General features: G+C 42.5%; 1 protein-coding gene across 1 annotated transcript in view; it reads left to right on the top strand.

The window, feature by feature from the left end:
- The first annotated feature begins 3,092 nt into the window (after window positions 1–3,092).
- Window positions 3,093–19,176, top strand: part of ESR2 (estrogen receptor 2) — a 59,346-nt gene continuing 43,262 nt past the window's right edge. The window contains exon 1 of the mRNA XM_060754307.2: window positions 3,093–3,352. The gene's annotated coding sequence lies outside the window, so the exon portion shown is untranslated. The remainder of the gene's footprint in view (window positions 3,353–19,176) is intronic.

The raw sequence follows: 19,176 nt of genomic DNA on the forward strand, positions 1-19,176 counted from the left end.
CTCACCTCTGCAGGAGTCTACTGTATACCATGCAGCTGTGGACAAGTCTACAGAGGGACCACCAAACGCAGCATTGACCAGACACGGATCAAGGAACATGAAAGGCACTGCAGACTACTTCAACCAGAGAAGTCAGCCATAGCAGAGCACCTGATGAACCAGCCTGGACACAGCATATTATTTGAGAACACAGAAATGCTGGACCACTCCAACAACCACCATGTCAGACTACACAGAGAAGCCATTGAAATCCACAAGCATGTGGACAATTTCAACAGAAAGGAAGAGACCATGAAAATGAACAAAATCTGGCTACCAGTATTAAAAAGCTCTAAAATTACAACAGCACAACAACAGAGAGGAAGCAAGCAGGGACATCTTAACACCTCTCAGCAAAAGATTTTCCCAGGCTCAGCCAGGCCTTCAAATGCTAATGAAGGTGGTCAGTTGAAACATTCACACCTAGCTCCAGCAGAGAAGAGCTCTTTGCCCCACCCCAGCCATTCCACAGATATATAAACCCATTGTCCTAATTCCAACAGACCTCACTACCTCTGAGGATGCGTGCCATAGATGCAGGCGAAACGTCAGGAGAAAATGCCTCTAGAACATGGCCCTATAGCCCGAAAAAACCCACAAGAACCTATTCTCAAAAGCTGTTGAAATAAATGCCTTGGCTTTGGATAGACATTGAAGTAGAGGCTAATCTTGGGGTCTCTTCTAACTCTATGATTCTATGATATCCTCATTCCATCCACATTGTGTTATTTTGTCAAATGACAAGAAATGGAAGAAAGGTATCTGTAAATTTGTTTGAACAAACATGCAAGTATCGCATATTTTCCTTGAAAAATAAGAAAATAATCAGCTGCCTGTACAGAAATTAATAAAAGGAACTAAACAATCTGCCTTTGCTGGGCGTACAGACGCTTTTCATACAATGTTTTAGTTTCTCCTCTAGGATTCTGAACATTTTGGGGGCTGCTTGTGTGTAGTTGTGATTTCATTTGTGTCAGAAGAACAGGGTGGGCAGCAAACACTGTGTTGGAAAGCAGATAACACCATATGTGTCAGTGCTGAGGAAAATATTACAGGCACTCTTGTGTACTTAGGACTCCCTCCATTCTAATACCAAAGATCATCGTCTGGAGCCTTCCACCTTCTTCGTCTGAGCAAGTCAAACTGTTCCCATTTTCTGTATTTTAGTTTCTTTAATGTGTTAGAAATTATAACGACACAACCACAACTAAAAGGTACAGGGAGTTCTCCCCCCTCCTGCACAATATCCACATCTACAATTGCCAGGATCATATGTGCTAGTATTGTTGTGTGCCTCCAACGCATTGCCAACTTACAGCGACCCAAAGGCAAGCCTCTCACAGAATTTTCTTGCCAAGGTTTGTTCAGAGCTAGTTTGCCTCTGCATTCCTCTGAGGTTGAGAGAGAATGACTTGCCCGAGGTTAATCAATGGGTTTCCATGGCTGAATGGTCTCAGAACAAAGTGATGTAGTTATTTGAATGTTGGACATGCAGACAGTCACACTACTCAATTGATTCCAAATCCAAAATATCTGAAAAATGAGATATAAGTTGCAACACATTGTTGGTTAGGAGTAGGATATTATGTACACATCAAAACCTTTGTATTCAGACAGGCTTTGAAACATGAAGGTGTTTAAGATCTAGTAAGGGGCGCTGTTTTGCTATTGCTAACCGCTCAGAGTCGCCTAAGGGCTAAGAAGAGCCGTAGATAAATATAGTAAATAAATAAACAAATAAATTTGTATTTACATGTAAATGTATCTTAATTTTACTTTAATGCAGATGTAATGTATCTTGTGTCCCCCCCCCCCTTTTCTTCTTCATTGTGTGATCCCCTTCTTTGGATCTGTAATTGGTTAAATGGACGAACCCAGAGAGCGCTCACTAACGCTTCCTCTTCATCTTGGAAAGAAGTGACGAGTGGAGTGCCACAGGGGTCCGTCCTGGGCCCGGTCCTGTTCAACATCTTTATTAATGACTTAGATGAAGGGCTAGAAGGCAGGATCATCAAGTTTGCAGACGACACCAAATTGGGAGGGATAGCCAATACTCCAGAGGACAGGAGTAGGATTCAAAACGATCTTGACAGATTAGAGAGATGGGCCAAAACTAACAAAATGAAGTTTAACAGTGACAAATGCAAGATACTCCACTTTGGCAGGAAAAACGAAATGCAAAGATACAGAATGGGGGACGCCTGGCTCGAGAGCAGTACGTGTGAAAAAGATCTTGGAGTCCTCGTGGACAACAAGTTAAACAAGTTAAGCATGTTTAGCCTGAAGAAGAGAAGGCTGAGAGGAGACATGATAGCCATGTATAAATATGTGAGAGGAAGCCACAGGGAGGAGGGAGCAAGCTTGTTTTCTGCTTCCTTGGAGACTAGGACGCGGAGCAATGGCTTCAAACTACATGAGAGGAGATTCCATCTGAACATGAGGAAGAATTTCCTGACTGTGAGAGTCATTCAGCAGTTGGAACTCTCTGCCCCGGTGTATGGTGGAGGCTCCTTTTTTGGAAGCTTTTAAACAGGTGCTGGATGGCCATCTGTCAGGGGTGATTTGAATGCAATATTCCTGCTTCTTGGCAAGGGGTTGGACTGGATGGCCCATGAGGTCTCTTCCAACTCTTTGATTCTATGATTCTATGATTCCTTCTTTTTGATTTATTTTTCAATTCCCTTTATTTCCTTCATTCTTTTTTCTGTTTGACTCTATGTTCTAAAGAAAAACTGTAATACATATTTATAAAAGAAAATGAGAAAATAAGATTACATTCCTGGGGTGGCCACCAGTTGACAGGAGACTTGAAAGTCCCCAGTGGGCAAGGAAGAGGTGGCCAAGGTGAGCCTGGAGTGCTCTCCCGCCATGAGGATGATCACCTATCTGGGCGGCTGGCTGGTCCCTCCTTCCTTCCTTTCCTGCCTGCTTGTGGTCACCAGAGGAGAGTCCTCCTCTTGGGCATGGGAGCTGGCACTGCCAGGGAGTGAGTGACTCACGCCAGCTTCTCCAATTTATTACGGCAAAGAGGAGGAGGAAGAGAAGGAGGAGGAACTTACTTACAGCAAACTCCTGCCTTGGCTGGGAGGGATGGCGAAAAAACACGCGCGTGGGTTGCGGACGCGCGTGTGATGGTCGCGGATCCTTCCAAGGCTGTAGGGCTTTGGAAAGACACTAAGGAGGCACCAGCCACGACTTGTCCCCAGAGCCAGAGTGCCTTTCGAGGGTGGAAAAAGCCAGGAAGAGGCGAAAGAAGAGAAGCTGAGGAGGCATCCTGATGCGCCTCCTCGACTGCGCACTCCAAAGCTCTCCGGTAAGTCCTTGCTGTGGAAATGTCTGTGAATGAACTGGCCACTCTAATGGAGTGGAAAAGACCCCTTGGAGATCATGAGGAATGGAGGTCCATTTTGGAATCAAATAGTACATGGATTGATTTTTTTATATATATATAAAAGCGGAAAGGGACCTTTCCTCTGCTTTTGGAAGTCTGCTCTCTGGAGAGTTGCTGGAAAGGAATCCTAGAAGAAGTTTGTTTCTTGATTGACTGGTCTACAAGGGGTTGGACTAGATGACCCTTGGGGTCCTTTCCAACTCTACCATTCTTGGGACTGCTGGGCGTGAGTGTGATTTATTTTCCTCTAACCAATTCATCACACTAGAGAATGAATCCACTTTAAATCCGGTTTCTGCCTCCTGCAGAATTCTGGAGTTTGTAGTTTTGTGAGGCTCCTAAAGGGTCCTCCCTAAACTACAAACCCCAGAATTCTGCAGGAGGCAGAAACCGGATTTAAAGTGGATTCATTCTCTAGTGTGATGAAGTAGTAAGACAGTGGTTCTCAACCTTTCTAATGTGGTGGAGGCTCCTTCTTTGGAAGCTTTTAAACAGAGGCTGGATGGCCATCTGTCAGGGGTGATTTGAATGCAATATTCCTGCTTCTTGGCAGGGGGTTAGACTGGATGGCCCATGAGGTCTCTTCCAACTCTTTGATTCTATGATAATCCAGTCCCTCATGTTGTGGTGACCCTCAACCATAACATTATTTTCATTACTACTTCATAACTGTAAATTTGCTATTGTTATGAATAATAATATAAATATCTGATATGCAGGATGTATTTTCCTTCACTGGACCAAATTTGGCACAAATATCTGATATGTCCAAATTTGAATACTGGGTTGGGGAGGATTGATTTTGTCATTTGGGAGTTGTAGTTGCTGGGATTTATAGTTAACCTACAATCAAATGAACTCCACCAACGATGGAATTGAACCAATGTTGGCACACAGAACTCCCATGACCAATAGGAAATACTGGAAGGGGTTGGTGGGCATTGAGCTTGAGTTTTGGAGTTGTAGTTCACCTACATCCAGAGAGCACTGTGGACTCAAATAATAATGGATCCAGACCAAACTTAGCATAGAATCATAGAGTTGGAAGAGACCTCGTGGGCCATCCAGTCCAACCCCCTGCCAAGAAGCAGGAATATTGCATTCAAAGCACCCCTGACAGATGGCCATCCAGCCTCTGTTTACAAGCTTCCAAAGAAGGAGCCTCCACCACACTCCAGGGCAGAGAGTTCCACTGCTGAACGGCTCTCGCAGTCAGGAAGTTCTTCCTCATGTTCAGATGGAATCTCCTTTCTTGTAGTTTGAAGCCAAATACTCAATATGCCCAAATATGAATATTGGTGGAGTTTGGGGAAATATACCTTGGCATTTGGGAGTTGTCATTGCTGGGATTTATAGTTCACCTACCATCAAAGAGCATTCTGAACTCCACCAATGATTGAACTGAACCAAACTTGTCACACAGAACTCCCATGAGCAACGGAACATACTGGAAGGGTTTGGTGAGCATTGACCTTGAATTTTGGAGTTGTAGTTCACCTAAATCCAGAGAGCACTGTGAACTCAAACAATGGTGGGTCTGGACCAAACTTGGCACGAATACTCAATATGCCCAAATGTGAACACTGGTGGATTTTGGGGGAAATAGACCTTGACATTTGGGAGTTGTAGTTGCTGGGATTTATAGTTCACCCACAATCAAAGAGAATTCTGAACCCTACCAATGATAGAATTGGGCCAAACTTCCCACACAGAACCCCCCGAAACCAACAGAAAATATTGTGTTTTCTGATGGTCTTTGGTGACCCCTCTGGCACCCCACTTGCAACCCTCCCCCAGGGGTCCCAACCCCCAGAGAAGATTGTGTGATAATGGCAGAAGTGTTTGAAAACACTGGCCAAAGTGATGGAGAAACTGGAGAGATTGGGCAGCTAGTCAAACTGGGTCCACCCTAAGCCCCGAGGAACTGAGGCAGTCAATGTCTTGTGTTGTTTTTTAGTCCTGTGTTATTGTCAGCTCTGTGAAGGAGAGAGTCCAAACTATGTACTCGGAAACAAACCCCCTTGCATCCTGTGGGATTTATTTCTTGGAAATCTTGAAGATTTTAGCATGAGCCACAGATATTTCTTGGTATGTGTCTACAGTCTCCCTTCTTAGGAATGGCATGAAAAGAGATTAATATAATTACTTGCTTAATTATGAATGTTGTCATCTATTCATGCCCTTTTAATTTCTGATGCTTCTCTATCGAACTGATAACCTGTAGTAATGGATAGTTGTCCATGAGCCATCCAGTATTAAGCATTAAGCGTAGCAATCCTATATGTGGTTATCTGGAAAAAACTTTGTTGATCTCAATGGCTTTTATTTGAATGGGCACAGAAATGTTTCCACTAAATTCCACTGATGTTAATGAGAGATTTAAACATTTGTTTCATCCTTATCCAATGACAGTAGGATTCAGAGTCATAGCCATATCGACAACACATTCTTTCTCTCAGTCTCAAAGGTGCCAAAAGATCCATTTGCATACTTATAATTGAGACTACAATTATAAGTATGCAAAGGGATCTTTTGGCACCTTTGAGACTGCGAGAAAGAATGTGTTGTCGAAAGCTTTCATGGCTGGAATCACTGGGTTGCTGTGAGTTTTCTGGGCTGCTTGGCCATGTTCCAGAAGCATTATCTCCTGATGTTTCTCCCACATCTATGGCAGGCATCCTCATAGGTTGTGAGATCAGGGAGCCCCCGGTGGCACAGTGGGTTAAACCCCTGTGCCGGCAGGACAGGTCGCAGGTTTGAATCCGGGGAGAGGCGGATGAGCTCCCTATATCAACTCCAGCTTCTCATGCGGGGACATGAGAGAAGCCTACCACAAGGATGATAAAAACATGAAATCATCCGGGCGTCCCCTGGGCAACGTCCTTGCAGATGGCCAATTCTCTCACACCGGAAGCGACTTGCAGTTTCTCAAGTCGCTCCTGACACAATTAAAAAAAAAAGTTGGAAACTAGGCAAATGAGGTTTGTATGTCTGTGGAATGTCCAGGAAGGGAGAAAGAACTCTTGACTGCTTGTGTGAATGTTGCAATTGGACACCTTGATTAGAGTGTAATGGCCTTGTAGCTTCAAAGTCTGGCTGGTTGCTGCCTGGGGGATCTTTTGCTGGGAAGTGTTAGCTGTTAGCTGGACCTGATTGATCCTTGTCTGGAATTCAACCGGCCTCAGCCCTTAAGTGGCTGAGCAGAAAAGGAAGGAACCTGAGGATGTTAGGAATTTTGGGAGTTGAAGTCCAAAACACCTGGAGGGATTAAGTTTGCCCATGCCTGGTCTAGACTGAGGGAAATCATAGTCCCACTCTCTTCGCCTCTATGATGCACTTTCCCCCTGTCCTAAACTGAAAGCCTTGCCCCACTGTTCTTATCAGTATTGGGCTCCCCTCACTTACATATTTTTATTCCTACCTCACCCAGGGTTTTTATTATTTTATCATTTTATCTTGTCCATTTGGCCTGCCCAGGGTCTAGCCTAGCAAACCTTTTGCATCGTTACCCCAATACCCCCATGCATATGGGATATATTGAGTATGGTGATCAGATCATGATATGAATAAACATAACAGTTTAAATAATGCACCAGTAAGGCCTCTTCGCGAACCACCATGAGAATTTCGGGGGGGGGGTGAAGCCCCCCAAGCCTCCCCCCCCCCCCCCCGGGCTACATGCCTGGCTACTGTAATTACCTCTGATGTAATTTTTGTTTCTGTATTCTGAGAGAATGCTTCTGGAACATAGCCATACAGCCTGGAAAACTCACAGCAGCGTACTGAGAGACAGTAGTTGGTAGCAGATGCTTTTGTAGACTTCAGTCACTACATCTGATGCAGGATCATGCTACAAGGTCCTTTTGCATTTTATTCAAAAGAGTACACTCCAAGTGAATCATGCACATGGGACTAGCTCTAGAATTTGCCTTCTGTTAGTATAATTGTTTTGCTCACAAAAGGTGGTTTCCACTGATTGTGGGGATCCTTGCTTCCTCTGTGTATCACAATCTACTCCCTTCAGTTGGATCCCTTGATCATTGTATACATGTTTTTAGGATTTAAAGGAAAAGAGGGTCCTTTTTTCCAACCCGTTTGCATGTACCTATATCTATATCCAAGAGCCAGCATGGTATGATCGATTGAGCGTTGGACTATGACTCCAGAGACCAGAGTTCGATTCCCTGCTTGACCACGGAAACCCATTGTATGACTTTAAGTGAGTCACAGATCCAGAAAAATCCCTGGCTGTACATTCACAAGTTGGAAACATCTTGAAGGCAACAATAATAACAACAAATTTATTTATTTATTTATTTACAGTATTTATATTCTGCCTTTCTCACCCCACAGGGGACTCAGGGAGGAGTACAATGCACATACACATGGCAAGCATTCAATGCCATTAGACATACAACATATATAGACAGATAATTTAACATTCTAGCTTTCTGGCTTCATGAGGGTATGCTCGATTAGACCACAGGGGGAGCTGTTGCTGCACCTTCCACTTTTGACACCGAGTCCTTGATGGAGTACTTCCTCATTTTTACCAACACTGCTGGAAGGTTTTATGGTGTTGTAAATTAGTTAAATTAGTCTCCCCACATATAGCAGTACCTAAATTTCCTACTTGACTGATGCAGCTGTCTTTCAGGCTGCATAGGTCAACAGCAAACTTGACTATCAATGGTTGGGAGCTCACTCCAACTCGGGCTCACTTCGAACTCATGACCTATCGGCTACTAACTAGCTGCACCACAGCCAGGATCCAAACTCCTCTGTATAATTCCTAAAGAGAGTGGCACACTGAAATAGCCTTCCCTTGACACTCTGGTCCCTCCTACTCAGCTGAATAAAATCCCACATATTTTGCATTGAATTGGAATCGATGGCAGTGTGGACTCAGATAACCCAGGTCAAAGCAGATATTGTGGGACTTTCTGCCTCGATATTCTGGGTTAAATGGCGGTGTGGAAGGGTCCTTTCATGTCTGAATTTCAATGTGTTTTGCTTGACCGGACCAATGATAAGAATTCTCATTTCAATTACATTTCACAAAGCAATGGATTGGAACTAATGAAAAAGAGGTTCCACCTAAACATTAGAAAAAAAATCTCCTGATGATAAGAACTGTTGGAGTATGTTGTCTTGGGGAGTAGTTGAATTCCTTTCTTTGGAGGCTTTCAAAAGGAGACTAGATGGCCATCTTCCAGGACAGCTTTGCTTGTGTTTTCCTGCATGACAGAATGAGGATGAACTAGATGCCCTGTGTGGTCTCTTCTGACTCTATGATTCTGTGTTTCTGGCTGGCAGAGTTAACAGCATTAAAAGCAATCTCTAATCTTATATACTTTGCAAAATGGTTTTTAATCTATCAGATTTATTAATCACGATGTGTTGGAGCCCCTGGTGGTGCAGTGGGTTAAACTGCTGAGCTGCTGAATTTGCTGACTGAAAGGTCGGTGGTTCAAATCCAGGGAGCAGGGTGAGCTCCTGCTGTTAGCCCCAGCTTCTGCCAACCTAGCAGTTTGAAAACATGCATATGTGAGTAGATCAATAAGTACTTCTTCTGTGGAAATGTAACAGTGCTCCATGCAGTCATGCTTGCCACATGATCTTGGAGGCGTCTATGGACAACGCTGGCTCTACGGCTTAGAAAGGGAGATGAGCACCACACCATAGAGTTGGACACAACTAGAATTAATGTCAAGGGGAAACCTTTCCCTTTTTATATGCTGTCAATGGGAAAATGTACACGTTTCACTTTCTCCATTATCACCATCATCATCATCATCATCATCATCATCATCATTAAAATCTTAAGTCTTGATAGGTAGATCTTGCTTGCTCAAGAAGAAATGTGTAGATTTTGTCAAATACTGATTTTTTTTAAAAAAGGAAGTCCTTCAAAAACCTCTAAAGCAAACATCTATTTTTTTTCTGTGAAGAGGAACATGATGTACTTCCCTGACATGCGGCTGTTAAGGACGAGGAGACTGTCATGGGAAAAATGCAACCCTAAACCATGACCAGAAACTCGGTAGACTACACAGGGATTCAAACCCAATCTTTACAAAGATAAACAAGTGCTGAAAGCTTTCTTCCTATCAGTTGGTCGGTTTTGCTCCAACAGCCCTTACTCTCAGGAAGTTCTTCCTAATCTTTTCAGCCCAATCTCTTTTCCTGCCATTTGTGCCTTTGTCTCTAGAGCAGCAGAAAGTCCGTTTTCCCTCTCCTCCTCAATGGGACACCTTTTAAAATCTTGAAACATGATTCTCATGTTCCCTCTCCCAGCTAAACATCCCCCAGGAAGAGGAAAGGAAGAAGGAAAAAGAGAAGGATGCAAGGGAGGAGGAGAAGGATGGAAGGAAGGAAGGGTGGAAGGGAATGTAAGGAGGGAAGGAAGGAGGAAAGACAAAAGGGAAGGAAGGAGAAATTAATAGAGAGATATAGAGATAGATAGATAGATAGATAGATAGATAGATAGATAGATAGATAGATAGATAGAGGGGAGGAAAGAAGGAGGGGTGAAAGGATAGAAGGGAAGGAAGGAGGGAGGGAGAAAGAGGGAGGGAAAGGAGGAAAGGAGGGAGGGAAGGAAAAAGAAAAGAGAGAAGGAAGGAAGGATAGGATGGTGTGAGAAAGGAGGGCCTGAGAAAAGAGCCCAAGGGGCCACATCCAGCCCCCGGGCCTGGATTTACTCATACCTGCAGTATTTACTAGTGTGTCCTTCAATAAAAATATTCATTCTGGAGCTTTTCTTCAGTCTAAACCAGGGGTCCTCAAACTAAGGCCCGGGGGTCAGGTATGGCCCTCCAAGGTCATTTATATGCCCTCGCTCAGGGTCAACCTATGTCTGAAATGACTTGAAAGCACGCAACAACAACAACAACAACAACAACAACAACTGTATCTCATCAGCCAAAAGCAGGTCCACACTTCCCATTGAAATATGAATAAGTTTATATTTGTTAAAATTGTGCTTCATTTTAATTATTGTATTGTTTTTAAGTGTTTTTTGCACTACAAATAAGATATGTGCAGTGTGCAAAGGAATTCATTCATGTTTTTTTTTTCAAATTATAATCCCGCTCTCCAATAGTTTGAGGGGCTGTACCTGGCCCTCTGTTTAAAAAGTTTGAGGACCCCTGGTCTAAAGGGACAAAGGACTGGAAACATAAACTATATTATCATTGTATTGTCGAAGGCTTTCATGGCTGGAATCACTAGGTTCTTGTAGGTTTTTTTGGGCTATAGGGCCATGTTCTAGAGGCATTTCTCCTGACGTTTCGCCTTCATCTATGGCAAGCATCCTCAGAGGTAGTGAGGTCTGTTGGAATTAGGACAATGGGTTTATATATCTGTGGAATGGCTGGGGTGGGGCACAGAGCTCTTCCCTGCTGGAGCTAGGTGTGAATGTTTCAACTGACCCCCTTCATTAGCACTTGAAGGCCTGGCTGAGCCTGGGAAAATCTTTTTGTTGAGAGGTGTTAAGATGTGCCTGGTTGTTTCCTCTCTGTTGTTTTGCTGTTGTAATTTTAGAGTTTTTTTTTAATACTGGTAGCCAGATTTTGTTCATTTTCATGGTCTCTTCCTTTCTGTTGAAATTGTCCACATGCTTGTGGATTTCAATGGCTTCTCTGTGTAGTCTGACATGGTGGTTGTTGGTGTGGTCCAGCATTTCTGTGTTCTCAAATAATATGCTGTGTCCAGGCTGGTTCATCAGGTGGTCTGCTATGGCTGACTTCTCTGGTTGAAGTAGTCTGCAGTTCCTTTCATGTTCCTTGATTCATGTTTGGGCAATGCTGCTGCGTTTGGTGGTCCCTCTGTAGACTTGCCCACAGCTGCATGGTATACGGTAGACTCCTGCAGAGGTGAGAGGATCCCTCTTGTTCTTTGCTGAACGTAGCATTTGTTGGATTTTCTTGGTGGGTTTGTAGATTGTTTGTATGTTGTGTTTCCTCATCAGCTTCCCTATGCGGTCAGTGGTTCCCTTGATGTATGGCAGGAACACTTTTCCTCTGGAAAACATTGAAACATTCACACCTAGCTCCAGCAGAGAAAAGCTCTTTGCCCCACCCCAGCCATTCGACAGATATATAAACCCATTTTCCTAGTTCCAACAGACCTCACTACCTCTGAGGATGCTTGCCATAGATGCAGGCGAAACGTCAGGAGAAATGCCTCTAGACCATGGCCATATAGCCTGAAAAAATCCACAAGAACCTATATTATCATTCTATGCACTGTTGTTTTGGAGGGTTTTTTTAATGAACACGTGAGCTGATGTGATCTAAAGGTTGGAGTGTTGGATTAGGATTTCAAGAGACCGGAGTTCAATTACTCGTTAAGCCATAGAAAATTCCTAGATGACTTTGAGCAAGTCACACTCTCTCAGCCTCAGAGGAAAGCAATGGCAAAGCCCTTCTGAATCAATCATGCCAAGAAACCCACATAAAAGGCTCTCAATAGCTTGAAGGTATACTACAAGAACTAGTGTTTAGCATAGTAGTAGAGGCCAAGATGAAGTACTTTGGACACATCATGAGAAGAAAGGAAAGCTTAGAGAAGACAATGAAGCTGGGGAAAAAGGAAGAAAAAGGAAGAGTGGCCGACCAAGGGCAAGTTGGATGGATGGTATCCTTGAAGTGACTGGATTGACCTTGAAGGAGCTGGGGGTGGTGACGACCGACAGGGAGCTCTGGCGTGGGCTGGTCCAGTAGGTCACGAAGAGTCAGAAACGACTGAACGAATGAACAAGTGTTTAGCAATTGATCCTGAATGTTAGAAGGGTTCCCATTTTCAGATCTGTATAACATAAACTACCTTATACTTGCATTCAAATGTTTTCCTTTTAAAATATCCCATTGACTCATTATTTTTCTTTACATTTTTAAATCATAAAACATAGAAATTAAAATGACAAATAGCTGAGTAGCATTTCAACCACCCCACAAAAACTGGGTTGTAGGTTTTTTCGGGCTATATGGCCATGGTCTAGAGGCATTCTCTCCTGACGTTTCGCCTGCACTTTGGCAAGCATCCTCAGAGGTAGTGAGGCCTGTTGGAGCTAGGTAAAAGGGTTTATATATCTGTGGAATGACCAGGGTGAGACAAAGGACTCTTCTCTGTGGGAGCCAGGTGTGAATGTTTCAACTGACCACCTTGATTAGCATACAATGGCCTGACTGTGCCTGGGGCAAACTTTTGTTGAGAGGTAATTAGATGTCCCTGCCTGCTTCCTCTCTGTTGTTGTGCTGTTGCAATTTTAGAGTTTTTTAAAACTGGTAGCCAGATTTTGTTCATTTTCATGGTTTCCTCCTTTCTGTTGAAATTGTCCACATGCTTGTGGATTTCAATGGCTTCTCTGTGTAGTCTGACATGGTGGTTGTGAGAGTGGTCCAGCATTTCTGTGTTCTCAAATAAAATGCTGTGTCCAGGTTGGTTAATCAGAAAGCCTTCGACAATACACCCCACAAAAAGTTTGGAGAAGCCTAAGAAACCATTTCCTTAGACTATACAGCACAAGATCAAATGCTGTTTGGCAAGACAGCACGAGGAAACAATTGCCTTTCCTGAGCCTTAAATCCGCGTATTAGTTTTCCTGATTGAAGGAAAGAAAATAAAAACTGGCCAAGTATGAGAATACAACACATTGTTAGGTTTGTGTTATACACGCTGAAATGCCAAAACGAGCCCTCTAATTTATTTGCTTGTTTAAAACATTACTAAACCACCCTTGGACGCCATATTTCCAAGGCAGTTCAAATAGAAACATATTGGTTTAAATCCAATAGCTCGTCAAGTAACACGACAAAATCAATGGGATTTACATAAGTGATAATGTAACACTTCAGCAATCAGCAAATGATTCAATGGCCTTCCTCAGTTGGATTTATCAATTGGATTTAGGCCACTAAACACATATTAGGAAGAATGAGTTAAAGGACTTTGAATCATTTAATCTGAATTTTATTTCAGGGTTTTAGTTTTGTTGTTTGCTTATGGAATCAGATTGCTCTCCCTGAGTTATTCTTTAATCTAGTAACATAGGGCTTAGTTATCTTATGTATGATTTTGAAACTTCATCTAATTATTTTACATTGACAAATACAAACTCTACGTGGGGTTGCCTTTGAAGACTCTTCGGAAACTTCAATTAGTCCAATGGGCGGCGGCCAGATTACTCACCGGAGCGTTATACAGGGAGCATACCACCCCTCTGTTATGTCAGCTCCACTGGCTGCCGATCCAGTTCCGAGCACAATTCAAAGTGCTGGTTCTGACCTACAAAACCCTATACAGCTCTGGCCCAGCGTACCTGTCTGAACGCACCTCCTTCTACGTCCCGCCTGTTGGGGTTCAGCCTCCTCCGTGTGATCCTGAGCCTCAATCTCTGTGTGAACCTGATTCTCTGAGTGTATTTCCTGATGCGACTGAGCAAGCCACTGAACATGTATCTTTCCCTGATAGTGTTGAAATTGTTGATGCTGAAATCAGTGGCGGGGAAAGTGAAACTGAACAGCCTGATGAGAATGTTTTGGAATCAGGCCGTGATAGCTCTCCAGAGGGAAGCACACCTGGGGTTTTTAATGAGGACCGAAGGGAACAGATTTGGAAAAACAGAAGTGAATCACAGTTTCTACGAAGGTCAAATAGATTACGGGAGAGGGAGGTTTCAAAGTCTGGAGGCGTTTCAAGGAATAGTTTCTTTGGTTTAAGGGGCCTCCCCCCGGTTGTCTCGTTAGATCAAGCAACGTTTTAGACTGAGGCAGCACCTTGGCAGTTTCCCTGTGTTCCATGGTCTGCATTCCCAGAGGCTTCTAGGTTTCAAGTACGGTTAGTGATGCTAACAAGTTCCTGGTTTCTGTATTGTTGTTTTTGGAATTTTGCTCAAGTTCAAAGATTTTTCCTGACTGCTGAGTTTCTACTGTGGCTTTACTTAAACAACAGCTACATATTTAACTATACAATTTTCTCCACTTTAATTACACATATACATAAATTAGTTTTTAAAGAGAGTTTCCTGTTCCCTAATAGTTCAACATTTAACAGATTATCTGGCAATGGGGACTCATATAATCCAGTTTAAAGCAGAAAACCTGGGATCAGATCTTGGGCTATAGGGCCTGTCTGGAAGGTCCCTTTGAGAGAGTGTAATACTCTTTGTGAATAATCTAGTTTTGAAGAACAGGGTTTAACAGTGGAGCTATTTAGCTTGGTCTTCTCTGCCTGTTCCACTTTCTTTTTGCCTCTTACTTCATGTGACATGTATGAACCCTTAGCAGGATATTTATTATTAACAATGCCTAGCATGGTAATTTTAGATTTCCACCAAAAAAATGGATTATAAGTAATATACTATGAACTTAAATGGCTGGTTTGAATGGCAACTGATCATCTGTTGTGATTTCATCTTTGCTATCTTATCTTTTCTTTCTTAGATGCCTTTGTGTAATGAATTCTATGTTAAAGATAAATGATGTGGCTCCTTGACATTAAAAAGAAAACAATCTAACACTCCTCAGATATTTAGTTACTGAGGATGGAAAATACGCAGTATAATTATTTCCATTATGTTTTGCTTCTGAATCATCTTTCTGGCTGGTGTTTACCTTACTAGGATTGACCCAACAAACAACACCATTCATTATGCCTGTCTATTTAAATATCCTTGATTTATGTATCTGACTAACATTACTTTATATTTATCTTATGTATAAGCAATCATTGAGGGAAAAACATAGTTAGAAAGAGCAAAAAAAATTGATTCCAGAACAAATCATCCCTGAAGTCACTAAACTGAGGCTGTCATACTTTGGACATATCAGAGTAGAAAAAATGTAAATATTTAGTAAGTGAAAAGTTGTAACAAAAGACACCAGATTTGAGACACCAGATTGGACCAAGACTGTGTTCTCGTTGCTGGATCATCACCTCACTGTCTGTGTCATCGCTGCCACATCAGAAGGTCCTAGAGCAGTGGTTCTCAACCTGGGGTCCCCAGATGTTTTTGGCCTACAATTCCCAGAAATCCCAGCCAGTTTAGTGGCTGTTAGGATTTCTGGGAGTTGAAGGCCAAAAACATCTGGGGACCCCAGATTGAGAAGCACTGCCATAGAGCATCATCTGAGCTCCTGGCCAGTGCAGGTGCCCCATGAAGATGTCATCAAGGGAGCTTAGATGAACAGGATCAAGGAGGGAACATATCTCTCTTCCTGTCTAGTCATATGGGCATTTCATCCCCCACAGAGGCGTTTCCTGTTTTCTTCATTAGGCCTCAGTTGTTCCTTTAGTTAGAATGGGTTTAGTTCCCTTTTGTATAATTTTCTGTGGGAGGGAACCTTAATTAGACCCTGTCCCTTTAAGAAATCCCCCAGAGATGGAGACTGCAGTCCTTTTCAGCAGCCCTTTTTGCAGTTAGGCAGTCTAAGGGTGCCAAGGAACTTAGAGGCTGCAATATCTTCTATGCCTACGGTTTAGGAAACTAAGTCAAAAGTTAAAGAAACTCAGTCAAAGTTTAAGAAGCCAAAAGTTAAAGAAATTAAGTTTGGGACTTGGAGAAGCAAGTTTGAAATATTAAGGAACCAAGTCAGCAGTTTAAAGAAGAAAAGAGACGTCACACAAGGCGATGATGATGATGATGATAAATCTTTATTTATATTATGCTTTTCTCCCTCATGGGATCCAGAGCAGCTTACAACATATTAAAATCATGTAAAAAACAATCCAAATACATTGATGATAAGTATAAAACATCATAAACAGTTTAAAACAACAATAATATACATTCACATAATAATAATAATAATAATAATAAGAAGAAGAAGAGGAAGAAGAAGAAAGACACAACTCTTTGGCCCAAATGATTCACTGGAACTTATGTCACAATTACCAGCTGCCAGCAGCAAAGAATTGGTGGGATCATAAACCCGCAAAGGTCGTGGAAAATGAACATGCAAAAACACTGTGGGACTTTCGAATCCAGACTGACAAAGTTTTGGAACACAACACACCAGACATCACGATCGTGAAAAAGAAAAAAAGTCTGGATTATTGATGTCGCCATACCAGGTGACAGCCGCATAGAGGAAAAACAACAGAAAAAACTCAGCTGCTATCAAGACCTCAAAATCGAACTGCAAAGGCTCTGGCATAAACCAGTGCAGGTGGTGGCCCCTCGACTTTGGAACTCCCTGCCATTAGAGATCAGAACTGCCCCCTCCCTCATGACGTTCAGGAAACTAACAAAGACCTGGTTGTGGAATGCGGCATTTGACAACTGATTTAATTCTTTGCCCACATGAAAGGAGGATGATGAATGGGATTGTGATGGTGTCGGACGATTTGGCTCTTTTAACTGTGATGATAATGTTTTAATGTGTATGGTGCTGATATTTTAATCGTGTAATGAAGTGGCATTGTGTTGTTATTGTATATTTTTTGTATGTTAACACATGTTGTGAACCGGTCCGAATCCCTCTTTGAAGGTGAGAGGGTCGGTATATAAAACCTCGAAATAAATAAATAATGGTCGCAGTGGTGATCGGCACACTGGGTGCCGTGCCAAAAGATCTCCGCCGGCATTTGGAAACAATAAACATAGACAAAATCACAATCTGTCAACTGCAAAAGGCCACCTTACTTGGATCTGCGCGCATCATTCGAAAATACATCACACGGTCCTAGATGCTTGGGAAGTGTTCGACTTGTGATTTTGTGATACAAAATCCAGCATATATAGATACATTTGCTGTGACATACTGTGTTTTTGTGTCAGTAAAATAATAATAATCGTCATAATCTTTATTTATATCCCACCCCATCTTCCTGAGGGTACTTAGAGCGGCTTACAACAAAGTTAAAGCCAGACAAAGAGGCTACTAAGGATCTCTTTGGAAGAAATCATGAGAAACCCAGCTAATGTTCCAAAGCTTCCATCTGTTCCTTCAAGTAATCATTTGTTAGTCAGACCCTGGGAGGAGTTAGGGTACTGATCTTCAATACAATTAAGTTATTATTATTATTTGTTTATTGTTACACCTTTTGTGGTGAGTTTCTAATTCTGTTCTTGTCAAGAATAGGTCAGCTGGGAGTGTTAGCTTGGGGAACAGAACAGGGCCCCTCTACTGATGCCAGCACAGGGCAGCCACAATGGCCAGGAGCTCAGAACTCTATAGCCAACTGTGATTAGCAAGACTGGGAAAAAAGGGATTTCAGCAGTGCCCCATATTGACAGTGGACCAGTTCAAATCAGACCCAATACTGCAGTCTACACTGACCCAAAGCTGTGGGGTTCTGATTTCTCTTAAATGTTGTGTTCAGTTGCATTTACCCCATTTAACTCATAAGGTTTACAGGAAGCAGAGAAATGTGGGGACAACCAAGAGCCAACTCAGGGTGATTCTGGGTTATAATGCCTGTGTAGATGAGTCCTGGGATATTTTAAAAATATGTGAAAAAGTAGAGTGATGGAATTTTGATTGGGACTTTCCCTGCCAAACTGGAAAATTGGAGACTATGTTGTATTTGTGTGGTGTGGACAGGTACTTACATTGCCAGTATGGTATATAATCTTGATTAAAACGATATGCCAATGGTTGAGTACTATGTATTGTCGAACCACCAAAGGCAGCATTGCCCAAACACGAATCAAGGAACATGAAAGGCACTGCAGACTTCTTCAACCAGAGAAGTCTGCCATAGCAGAGCACCTGATGAACCAACCTGGACACAGCATATTATCTGAGAACACAGAAATTCTGGACCACTCTTAACAGCCACCATGTTCAGACCACACAGAGAAGCCATTGAAATCCACAAGCATATGGACAATTCCAACAGAAAGGAGGAAACTATGAAAATGAACAAAATCTGGCTATCTAAATCTGGCTCTCTAAAATCATAACAGTAAATAAAGAACAACACTCAAAAACAGGGGAATGCCAGACAACAAACAATCAGGGCCAGCTAATCACCTCCTAACAAAGGATTCCCCCAGGCAGTAAGAAGCCAGACCTTGAAAGTGCCAGGCCATTAAATGCTAACCAAGGTGGCCAATTGAAACATGAATACCTAACTCAAGCATTCAAGAGTTCTTTCTCTCACCCTGGACATTCCACAGATATATAAACCCAATTTTCTTAGTTTCCAACAGACCTCACAATCTCTGAGGATGCCTGCCATAAATGCAGGTGAAACATCAGGAGAGAATGCTTCTGGAACATGACCATACAGCCCAGAAAACTCACAAGAACCTTTTGAGTACTATGCTATTTGAACTGGGTGAATGAGTGGGACCCTTTGTTTTTCTATTTTTTTTTCAGCAGTGTCTCAGAGCTGGTAAGGATCCCTGACATACAGCCTCCTAGGCTTTGAAATTCTATGATTTGGCTAATCCTGAGAACTGTCACAAATGTGTTTAACTCTGTTCAAATAAAGAGTTATCCCTTGTCCAGGATGCGAACATCCTAGCTACTCTTTCTAGCAGTTATTACTGAGCGTACAATAATCAGTGTGTGAATGTTTGTTCAACAGCAAACTAATTCTTCTGATGATAAGGGTCAATGTTATTATGAAAGCAGTGTGGACGTCTTGGCTGGGTCAAAGAGAACAGAGTCTAAATTTAGCCAAGTGTGTTTTGCTGGTTCAGCTTAATGTGCAGTTTTGGTGTCTTGCCTACAGATTCAAGGAAAATAGGAAACAATGAAGGATTGTTGGATTAGGAACCAATTCTGACTTTA

The sequence above is a fragment of the Anolis sagrei genome, chromosome 1, assembly GCF_037176765.1.
Source record: "Anolis sagrei isolate rAnoSag1 chromosome 1, rAnoSag1.mat, whole genome shotgun sequence".
Taxonomy (NCBI): Eukaryota; Metazoa; Chordata; class Lepidosauria; order Squamata; family Dactyloidae; genus Anolis; species Anolis sagrei.